Raw genomic sequence first — 11796 nt, 5'->3', positions numbered from 1 at the left:
CCAAATCATGTCGAGGAGACCACACCGTGAACAGCAAATACAGCGACAATAGTTTTCACGATTTGGAGATGCCGGTGTTGGCCTGGGGTGTACAAAGTTAAAAATCACACACCACCCCAGGTTATCGTCCAACAGGTTTAATTGGAAGCACACCAGCTTTCGGAGCGTCGCTCCTTCATCAGGTGGTAGTTTTCACAGTTGTCGATAATGAGATCAATTGATGATTCCGTCAATGTCACTTTGTAACTTGATGCGTCTATCGACACTGTTTACAATGTGGTAAAAACAATGACTGCAGATGCTGGAAACCAGATTCTGGATTAGTGGTGCTGGAAGAGCACAGCAGTTCAGGCAGCATCCTGATGAAGGGCTTTTGTCCGAATCGTCGATTTCGAAGCTCCTTGGATGCTGCCTGAACTGCTGTGCTCTTCCAGCACCACTAATCCAGAAACTGTTTACAATGTCATCTACTGTTGTACCATTGGGAAAGTTGGATTTGTGGCTTTCTGTCCCGGCACCTAAGTAATGAATCAGTCGAGTGACGGAAACATTGTTAACACGGAAGGACTGCTCCTAACTCGCAGAGAGATTGATGACAGTCCTAAGTGGAATTGAGCTGTAAATAAATGTACCGGATAATCTGAGCATTGGGTTAAGAACAGAAAGGAAAGCAAAGTTGAGGACGTTATAAAATCAGAAACTGATCACAAAAGAGACTAATACAAATAATGTCTCCTGTCGCTCAGCCAATTTCCCAACCAGGACAAGCATTTGCCTTCAATGTGACGTGCTCCCCATAGTCGCTGCTTAAAATCCAGTACCTTCCCCAAGGGAACAGCTCCCTTTGGCTGTGGGTTTCCACATTCGCACCACCCTCTGGAATGAAATCTCTCCGAATATCGGAATGAAAACACCATTCTAAGGCCTTTTGCTTTCGGTTGATTTTCTTTCTTTCTGAGCGAGGGTCGGTGGGAAGGAGCCATTGAACACAGCGGCCTGTCTCATTGAGGTATCTGGGAGGTTGCAGCATCGACAGAAAATCCACTGGCTCATCTCTCCAGACTTCCTGTGGAAAGGAACATTCCAGAAACAGGTGGGAAACTGCCTGGGCTCCAGTGGGAGGTGTCAGTTGTGGTGCAGTAGGAGCGCTCTTCCCTCTGAGTCAGGTCAGGGGTATCGAGGCCTGGACAATAATCCAGACGGAGCCTGCGGGACTGAGAGGGGACAAGGCAGCTGCCCTGCTCACTGGGTTCACTGCTGGGCTTGATCGTTTTTCTCTCTGTACATCACACCGGCGAGTACATTTCAGAAAGGCTGGATGGTCTTCAACGTGCTTGGATAAATCTTATTTTTGTGAAGGACGCTATATAAATGCAAGAGTCTCAGATCAAACCCTGGATAGACTGCGTCCGTATCTGTCATCTCAATATCTGACGGACATGTATAATAATTTGTCTCCGAGTTTGAGTGCATGCAATCACTCACACAATTCAGGTTACAGATCCGGATCTCACACCGGGTTTCACCAGAGGGTTTGGAACCGGCAGTGAGTTCAGTCTGCAGCAAAGTGTCAGGAAAACTCCCTCACCGCCCATCGCCGCCTCATATCTCTCTCTGTCCCACCCCATTACTAACACACCATGGACTTTCACCCTCCCGGCCAGAGTTCAACTTCTCCTCCTACTCCTCCGCATTCTAACTCCGTTTCTCCTTCAACATATTAACGTTTATTTCCCTCCCTTCAAAATATCTACAGCATAAAGCTATTTTACAATTATTCTCCCGAGTATTGCAGTGAAATTAATCAGCAAATGTTTAAACTGATTGTGTTCACCAATATCCTTGCATCATGCTTCCTGTAAAGGCCCCAATCCATTCTCCCAGTTCCTTCATCTCCATCATGTTTGTTCCAATGGTGTCAGCTTAAACAAGGGAGCCTTCAAAATGTTTACCTTCTTCCTCAACCAAGGATTCCCCATCACCTTTATTGACAGGGCGCTCAGCTGGGTCTAAACCATCTCCTGCATTTCAGCCCTCACCCTGTCTCTTCCCTCCTGCAACAGCGATAGGGTTCCCCTTGTCCTTACCTATCATCCCAACAGCATCCACAACCAGAAGATGATCATCCACCACATCCACCATCTCCAGTGAGATGCCACCAGCAGACACCATACAGCACCCCTCCCTTGTCGGCCTTCATCAGGAACTGTTCCCTTTGGGACACCATGGTTACTGCCAACGCAGCCCTCCCCCACCCCTTCCCACCCACAGTCTCACAGCAGTCTCACCTGTTGTAACATCTGAATGTTAACCTCCTCCCTCCTCAGTAAGCAAGGGCCCCAACGTACCTTGCAGGTGAAGCAGCAGTTTATTTGCACTCCACACAATCTTGTCTGCTGCATTCCCTGTTCACAACATGGTCTCCTCTACATCAGAAAAACAAAGCATAGACTGTGTGATCACTTTAGAGAACACTTGTGTTGTGTTTTTTTTCTGCAAAAATAACACTGAGCTTCCAGTTGCCTGCCTCTTTAACCCACCAACCTATTCACTCGCCAACATCTCTGTCTCAGGCTTGCTGCAGTGTTCCAGCAAAGTTCAGCGCAGTCTGGATGAACAGCACCTCGTTTTCACCTGGGGACCCACCAGCCTTCTGAACTCAATATCGAAGTCAATAACTTTTAGGCTTGAGCTCTCCCAGGTCCTTGCCCCAACCCATCACAGACTTGAAGACAGTAAGGACTGGAGGTGCTGGATATCAGAATTGATGAAATGTAAAGCTGGAAAAGCACAGAAGGTCATTCGGTATCAGAGGAGCAGGAAAGCAAACACTGACCTGTTTTAGATTTCCAAAGCCTTTCCATGTTTAGAAATTAGTCGACATCTCTATTCTCCCAACAAAAGCGCATAATCTCACACTTTCCCACACTGTGACGTGGAGGACTAGGATGAACAACAATCGAGGTTTGTTAAATATATCAATTTTCTTATGTGACACTGTAATTGGTTCCTCTAAACTCTGTGTCTTATGGTCCTACTCCACAACCACCTGAAGAATGGGGTGTAAGGGTGGTGTCGGGTCTAACAGCAGCACAGAGGCAGCGTCAGGAGCCAGGGAATGGGCTGTAACTGGAGCGAGCGATGTCCGGACCCGTGTTCTGAGCCCATATCCAATGTAGTGCCTTCTTCCAGAGCAGGGAGCCGGCCTCCAGTTGCCAGCGTCCAGCCTGTTTCTTACGAGGAGGTGAGCAACCAGCAGACCCAGAGACCTGACTCCCAGGCGACTGCCTGTAGGCTGCAAGCGGTTCAGAGACAATTCTGTCGTGCGGCAATCCAAGAGGAGGACAGCTATGGACAGGACAACAAGAATGAGGAACACCTGTTCTTTGGCGCTTTCTTCTCAGTGTTGCACCTTGTCCAGGGCTACCATGGTACCCTTCAGCACTGGAGGAACGACCTGCAGTGGGCACACTGAAAGGGCACCACTTCCTCCAGTAGCATCACATCTGGCGCAAGGATGGCATCGGCTACCTTAAGAGGCTGAGGCTTGTGCAGGAGGAACCCTTCACCCTCGCCAATCAGAGCAAGTTGGTGCCTTCAGCGAAGGGAGTGGTGAAGCAGAGGAAGGGGTATTGTCGTGCCAAGACTCACAGCAAATCCAATCAGACACACCAGAGGGTTCTGTAGGCCTGGGCTGAGGTAGTGGAAGCCCTTGTGTATAGTATCTATTTGAACCAATCCATCTGAAAATTCGGTGGTGGACAAACACTATCAATCAACTTGTTCCCACAGTCTCCCAAAACGCCCCACATGGGACATTTGACTAAGCCGTCCTGAAGCTCTTTGCAGCACAAAGACTGGTGGAAGATTGAAATTTTTGTGTCACGGACAATTAATGTTAATTCAGAGATAGAATAGATATCAACTAGCCAGTGGTAGAAAGGTATGAGTGGTAAAGATGGGGATATAGGTGACAGACAGGCCATGGTCTCATTGAATGGCAATGGAAGGAGCTCAAAGGCCTCTTCTTATTCATAATGTACTGGATAAAGGAGCAATTTTGATGTGAGCCATTCTTCATGTCAATGCTGGGCGATGTTGGCTTTACATTTATCCCTGAGCCCCATTGAAATCACCGGAGTTTACTGTCAGGTGGAGCTTAAACTATAAACAGTTGTTTTCTCCAATCCAATGAGATTCCTGCCTGGACCAAATGCAGTAAATTAACCCCAATCCCACCCTCCCCCACCCTACTGCACCAGGGAGGGTTGTGGCCTGATCCTATTTCTGCCTATTTCAGTTGGGCAAGGTATTTGGACTGGGTGGCCAAAATGTCTCAACATGTTAGTTGAGGGAACAAGAACACTGGAACAGGTCACAAAGTTCCTGACTGCTACCCAGTGAGCTGCAGGAACATAGCAGAACGGGCCACATGTACAAGGCCTGCCCAAGACGAGGAGCCGCCACCTACGCACAGATGGCCGGAGGTGGCAACACGAGCCGCGGACCGACAAAGTCCAACGAGGTACCGCGACTCGGCAAAGGAACGGTGCCTGGAGGCACCCAGAAGGAAGGGAAGGTTGTAGAGGAGCAGGCGGCAGACAGCGGGGAGATGCAGCAGCCGACCCAAGCTCCTACAAGACAGACGGAGGAAATGGAAGAGGAGGGATCAAAGGAGGCAGAGCAGTGGATTATCGTTAAAAACAGGAAAAGGAAACCTCTCGAGGGCCCCAAAGCCACCAAGCGAAGGGGGAAGAGACACCTCCAAGAGGAGGATACAGGCAGCTCCTCCGAGGGTGAGGACGGGCGCAAGAAGGGTCGCCTCCGGAGGAAGAGGCAGAGCGCCGTGGGGAGAAAGGAGGGCAGCACTGCCCAAGAAGGAAAAGACGATCCCTCTGAGGGGATGGGTGAAGGCCTCCCCCTACCCGGTGAGAACCAAGGGGTACCCACCGGCCCACAGCTCCAGGGAACTGGGAGCAGCGTCCCAGTGACAGCCCTGCTGTCAGATGGAGAACGGGGCGATGCGGACCCTGGGTCTGACACGATGACACCAGAGCGGGGAAATGACTACAGCGTGGAGCCGGACAACTACCTCAGCCCCGGGAAGGTCCAGCAGTTTGCCGTCACCACGGGGATGCACGCAGCTACCCCACTGGAGCAAGACCAGAAGAAAATGGACACTGGTAACCCCGTAAACTGTTAAAATGGGGTTTAAAATTGCCAGCATAAATGTGCGTAGCATTAAAGCGGCTACGCGATGTGTTTCAACGCTGGCCTTCCTGGCCAACGTCAAAGCCGATATCCTGTTTCTGCAGGAGTGTGGGATACCGCACCTCAGCAGTTACAGGAGATGGTCGAGCTTGTGGGCCCACGGGCCGTCAGTGTGGTCGGGGGGCAACGATAGCCGCGCCTCCGGCCTGGGTATCCTGTTGCGGGGAGGCAACTTCACCATCTCCGAGGTTAAGGAGGTGGTGGGTGGGCGCCTCCTCGTCGTGGACGTCAAATACAGAAATGCTCCCGTGAGACTAATCAACGTGTACGCCCCAGTGGGTAAGAGTGAACGGTTGGCCGTCCTGCAACAGCTTCCACTGCTGCTGGCTACGTCCAGGCCGGTCATTCTGGCCGGAGACTTCAACTGCATCATTGATGCAGATGGACGATCCGGCGGGGGGGACAGTAAACCGGACGCTACGTCCAGGGCCCTGATGGAAACGGTCAAAGACGCCAAGCTGCACGACGTCTTCAGCACCCCTGCAGATGGAGCGCAGCGTAGATACACCTGGTCACGGGCAGACGGGTCTATCCGCTCAAGGATAGATTACCTGTTTGTGTCCCGAACGCTCTCGGTCAGATCCACCGACGTCAAGCCGGTGTTCTTCTCTGACCACTGCCTCCTCTGGCCGACTGTCACCTACAGGACGAACAGCGGGCGGGCAAGGGAACGTGGAAACTGAACACTAAGCTGTTGACCCCGGGAAACATCGAAGAGCTCAAGAGGGATTACGCAGGTTGGAGAACCGTGAAGCCCCTCTTTGAGTCTCCAGCGGACTGGTGGGAAACGGTAAAAGGGAACATCAAGAGGTTCTTTATCCTCAAAGGTGTCCAGGAGGCGAGAGAGAGGCGGGGAAAACTGTCCCAGCTCCAGGAAAGTATGCAGAACCTGCTCCTGCTGCAGACGATGGGGGTCGATGTCACGGAGGACCTCAAGGAGGTGAAGGGCCAGCAAGCCTCGCTCTTTGCCTCGGAGGCCTCCAGGATAATCTTCCGGTCCAGGGTCCGCTCGGTGGAGCAGGACGAGACGTGCTCACGTTTCTTCTTCCAGAAGGTGCACAAAGAGAGCTCCGTGCTCAGCAGCCTGAAGAAAGAAGATGGCTCGGTAACGTCATCTCAGGCTGACGTCATGAGGATCAGCAAATCCTTCTACGCCAGCCTGTATGACTCGAAGCCAACCGACAGCGCGGCCTCCCAGTCGTTCCTGTCCTCTATCACGGAGGTCCTAGATGACGGAACACGAGAGAGGCTGGACCAGCCGCTATCTCTGGATGAACTGACCAAGGCCCTCGAGTCCTTCGAAAAGAATAAAACTCCCGGAAGCGACGGCTTACCGGTCGAGGTTTATTCCGCTCTTTGGGACTTGATCGGCCAGGACCTGCTGGAGGTGTATGTCAGTATGCTTCGGGCAGGTACCATGAGTGAATCCATGAGGAAAGGCATCATCACCCTCGTCTACAAGCGGAAGGGGGAGAGGGAGGAAATTAGAAATTGGAGACCGATCTCACTGTTAAATGCAGACTACAAAATCTTGTCAAAGGTCATCGCCAACCGGGTCAGGTCTGCTCTGGGATCGGTGATCCACCCGGACCAAACCTGTGCTGTACCGGGCAGGAAGATCTCTGAGAGTCTCGCACTCCTCAGGGATACGATCGCTACGTGCAGGACAGGGGGGTGGACACCTGCCTCATCAGCCTGGACCAGGAGAAAGCCTTTGACAGGATATCGCATACATATATGAGGGATGTCCTCTCCAAAATGGGCTTTGGGGAGGGAATCGGAAATTGGATCAGACTGCTCTACACCAACATTGTCAGTGCAGTCTCAATCAATGGGTGGGAATCAGATAGCTTCCCTGTAAGATCTGGAGTCAGGCAGGGATGCCCCCTCTCACCCGCCTTGTTTGTGTGTTGCATAGAGCCATTTGCCGAATCCATCAGGAAGGATGCGAGCCTGAGAGGGGTGACTATTCCTGGCAGCGGGGGCCTGCAGGTTAAGACCTCCCTGTACATGGATGACGTCGCTGTTTTCTGCTCGGATCCGCTGTCCGTGCACAGACTCGTGTGCATCTGTGACCAGTTCGAACGGGCCTCGGGGGCCAAGGTAAACCGAGGCAAGAGCGAGGCCATGCTCTTCGGGAACTGGGCCGACCAATCCTCTATCCCCTTCACCGTCAGGACTGACCACCTGAAGGTGCTGGGTATTTGGTTCGGGGGGGCTGGGGCGTGCGCCAAGACCTGGGAGGAGCGGATCAGGAAGATGAGACAGAAACTAGGCAGATGGGGGCAACGGTCGCTCTCCATCGCGGGAAAAAACCTGGTCATCAGGTGTGAGGTACTCTCAGTATTGCTATATGTGGCACAGGTCTGGCCTATCCCCAGGACCTGTGCCGCCGCAGTCACCCGGGCCATCTTCCAATTCATTTGGAGATCAAAGATGGACCGGGTCCGAAGAGACTCTATGTACAAAGACCGGTGCAATGGGGGAAAAAGCACGCCCAATGCCACCCTCACCCTGATGGCCACCTTTGTGTGTGGCTGCATCAAGCTGTGCGTGGATCCCCGGTACGCAAACACCAAGTGTCACTACGTACTGAGGTTCTACCTGTCCCCGGTGTTGCGAAGGATGGGCCTGGCCTCGCTGCCGCGGAACGCTCCGAGTAGTTGGACCGTTCCGTATCACCTGTCCTTCGTGGAGAAATTTATGAGGAAAAACACCTTTGACCACAAGTCCATCAGGAAGTGGTCAGCACGTAGCGTCCTTGAGACCCTTCGGGAAAAGGAGAGGGCGGATCCTGTCGAGCGGTTCCCTGAGCAGACTGTCAAAGCCATTTGGCAGAATGCCTCATCGCCAGAACTTTCCAACAAGCACCAAGACGTGGCTTGGCTGGTGGTGAGAAGGGCTCTGCCTGTGAGATCCTTTATGCACGCCCGGACTCTCTGCCGCACCGCACGCTGCCCTCGAAGTGGCTGCGGGGGGGAACGAGACTGTCACACACCTCCTTCTGGAATGTGCCTATGCAGAGGAAGTCTGGAGAGGAATGCAGTGGTGCTTGTCGAGGTTCGTCCCGAGCTGCGCCGTGACGCGGGACTCCGTGCTCTACGGCCTGTTCCCTGGGACTCACACCGAGACGAACATTAACTGCGCCTGGAGGATCATCAACTCGGTGAAGGACGCTCTCTGGGCGGTCCGAAACCTGTTGATCTTCCAGCTGAAGGAGTTGACCCCGACCGAGTGTTGCAGACTGGCACATTCCAAGGTCCAAGACTACGTGCTGAGGGACGCACTGAAGCTTGGGGCAGCTGCCGCCAAGGCGCGGTGGGGAAAGACCACCGTGTAAGATTGGCCTGCCTAAAGAAGAACAGGGGGCCCATGCGGACGTTTTTTTGGGCTCTGCTGATGCCTCAGCCAAATATATGTATATGTACAAGATTGAAAAATGCACAGGATTGTAAATGCGAATGACAAGGATAAAGTCGAATCTGTGTTTGTAAATATGGACATATGTATGGCATGATCAAATGTACAGACCATAAAATCATTCTATGAATAAAGTATATTTTTGAAAATAAAAAAAAAGAGTAGATTATTCAGCCAATCACAGCTCTGCCATTCAAAGTTGATCTTGGTATTTCAATACTCCATGTTTCCACCCATTTGAATTGAATTGAATTGAATTTGAATTGTCTTGAAGTTAATTTAATTTATTGTCATGTGTACCAAGGCACAGTGAAAAGCTTTGTCTTGTGAGCAATACAGGCAGATCACATAGTTAAATAATATTGATTAGCAAATATGAGGTAAACAGTTGCAAAAATAAAAACACAGGTTCAGGCGAATGTGAAAGGTTTGTGAGTTCATTCAGTATTCTAACAACAGTAGGGTAGAAACCATTTCAAAACCAGCTGATTTGTGTGTTTAGGCTTCTGCACCTTCTCCCCAATGGTCGAGGTTGTAGAAAAGCATTGCCAGAGTGGGATGGATCTTTGAGAATGCTGGTGGCCTTTCCTTGACAGTGGGCCTGGTAGATGGATTCTGTAGATGGGAGGTTAGTCATTGTGATTGTCCGGGCGAGTTCACCACTCTCTGTCACCATCTCCGATATTGAATGGTACAGTTATCATACCATATAGTGACAATCCAGGCAGAATGCTCTCGGTAGTGCACCTATAAAAGTTGGCAAGGATATTCGCCGTCATGCCAAATTTTCTCTGCTGCCTGAAGAAGGAGAGATGTTGTTGGGCCTTTGTAACCAATGCGTACATATGAAGAATCCAAGCAAGCTCGTCGTTAATGACCACTCCCAGGAGTTTGACACTCGCCCCTCGATCCACTTCTATGCTGTTTATGTCTATGGCGGGGAGGGGGTGGGGGCAACATGAGTAAAATCCTGCCAAAAATCAATCACAATTTTCTTGGTTTTGCTGGCAGAGAGAGCTAGGTTGTTCTCAGTGCACCATTTTTCCAGGTCTTCCACCTCCAGTACGTAGTCTGTCTTGTCACCATCTGAGATTCGACTGACTATGGTGGTGTCATCAGCAAACTTGTACATTGCATTAGTATGGTATTTGGCGATGCAGTCATAGGTATACAGTGAGTGCCGTTGCTGGCTGAGTATGCACCCCTGTGGGGCTCCAGTGTTGAGTGTTAGTGAGGCTGAAATATTGTCCCCAATCTTCACTGTTTGTGGCCTGTGCGTCAAGAAACTAAGAATCCAGTTGCAGACACTGGAGCTTAGTCCAAGATCACTAAGTTTAGTAATCACTCTCAAGGGACAGTAATATTGAAGGCTGAATTGTAGTCAATGAGTAGGATTCTTATGTAGATGTTCTTGGTGTCAAGATGTTCTGGGGAGGAGTGAAGGGCAAGTGATATGACATCTGACGTGGATCTGTTGGTCTGATTCCCGCCTCAGGCGACTGTCTGTGTGGAATTTGCACATTCTTCCCGTGTCTGCGTGCGTTTCCTCCGGGTGCTACGGTTTCCTCCCACAATCCAAAAATGTGCAGGTCAGGTGAATTGGCCATGCTAAATTGCCCATAGTGTTAGGTGAAAGGGTAAATATAGGGGAATGGGTCTGGATGGGTTGCACTTCGGCGGGTCGGTGTGGACTTGTTGGGCTGAAGGGCCTGTTTCCACACTGTAAGTAATCTAAAAAAGATTGCAGTGGGTCAAGAGTAGTGAGGAGGTGGAGTTGATTAACACTATGACCAGCCTTTCAAAGCATATCATGACCACAGAAGTTCGGGCCACTGGGCGGTCGTGATTGAGACATGCTGCATGAGCCTTCTTAGGCACAGGGATGATGTTGGCCCACTTGAAACAGGCAGGGTAAGTGGCCTGCTGCAGGGAGAGGTTGAAGATGTCTGAGAAAACCTCTGCCAGTTAATCTGCGCATGTTCTGCGTGCAAGGCCTGGTACTCCGTTTGTTCCCATCACTTTCTTTGAATTTACACAAAGGAAAACTGATCTGACCTCTGATGCAGTGACTAGTGGGATAGGTTCATCAGGACTTGTTCGAATAGATGTTACCTCTCTGCCAAAATTCTGTTTGAAGCGAGAATACCAAGCGTTGAGACGATTTGGGAGGGATGTGTCATCGTCTGCTATCTTGCACTGTCTCTTTTTAGAACCTGTGATATCATTCACTCCTTGCCATAATTGCCGGGTGTCTGTCTGGGTCTCTAGTTTGAATCAGTGTTGGTCCTTGGCTGTCTTAACGGTTCTGCGAAGGTCATACTTAGATTCCTTATATTTGAGTTGATCTCCTTATCTGTCCTGATTCATCCAGGGTTTCCTGTTGGGGAACACCCAGATTGACTTCCTATTGGTTTGACATGTCCCTTGATTCCTAGAGAGGTCATAAATATTTCGATCTCAACCCTTAAACTATGGACAGTTGAGAGAAAGTTCAGTAGATTAACTTCAAAGCTGAAAGGCTTGTCTTACGAGAGATTGAGTGGGTTAGGTTTCTGCACATTAGAGGTTAGAAGAATAAGAGGAGATCTAATTGAGGTCTTTAAATACTTGAGGGTGTTGACAATTTAAGACACAGAGTGGACTTTTCTTCTTGTGGCGTAATCTAGAATGAGAGGTCATAGTTTGAGGATAAGGGAGTACCAGATTTAAAGTAGAGATGAAGAGGAATTATTTCTCTCAATGGGTCATGGATCTGTGGATACTGGGACACTGAATAAATTTAATTATGTAGATTATGAAGAGTGGGCAAGAAAGTGGAGTAGAAGCCGAGATGAGATCAGCCATGATTGAATCAAATGGGGGGACAAGATCTTATTAAATGATGGAACAGGCTCAAAACTCTGCAATATCTACTCCTGTTCCTAGTTCTTGTGTTCTTATGGTGAATGTATTCCACATTCTCACACGAACATCCTTCCATCTCCTCACATTTATGTGATGTGAGACAAAGATTATCACTCCCACACCCAGTGGGGAACAGGTACAAACAATTCCTGAGGTTCTTCTCTCACAGCACCAGGGACCCGGGTTTGATTCCTGCCTCAA

The sequence above is a fragment of the Chiloscyllium punctatum genome, chromosome 30, assembly GCF_047496795.1.
Source record: "Chiloscyllium punctatum isolate Juve2018m chromosome 30, sChiPun1.3, whole genome shotgun sequence".
Taxonomy (NCBI): Eukaryota; Metazoa; Chordata; class Chondrichthyes; order Orectolobiformes; family Hemiscylliidae; genus Chiloscyllium; species Chiloscyllium punctatum.
The sequence above is the reverse complement of the archived record's forward strand: the minus strand, read 5'-3'. Positions refer to the sequence as shown.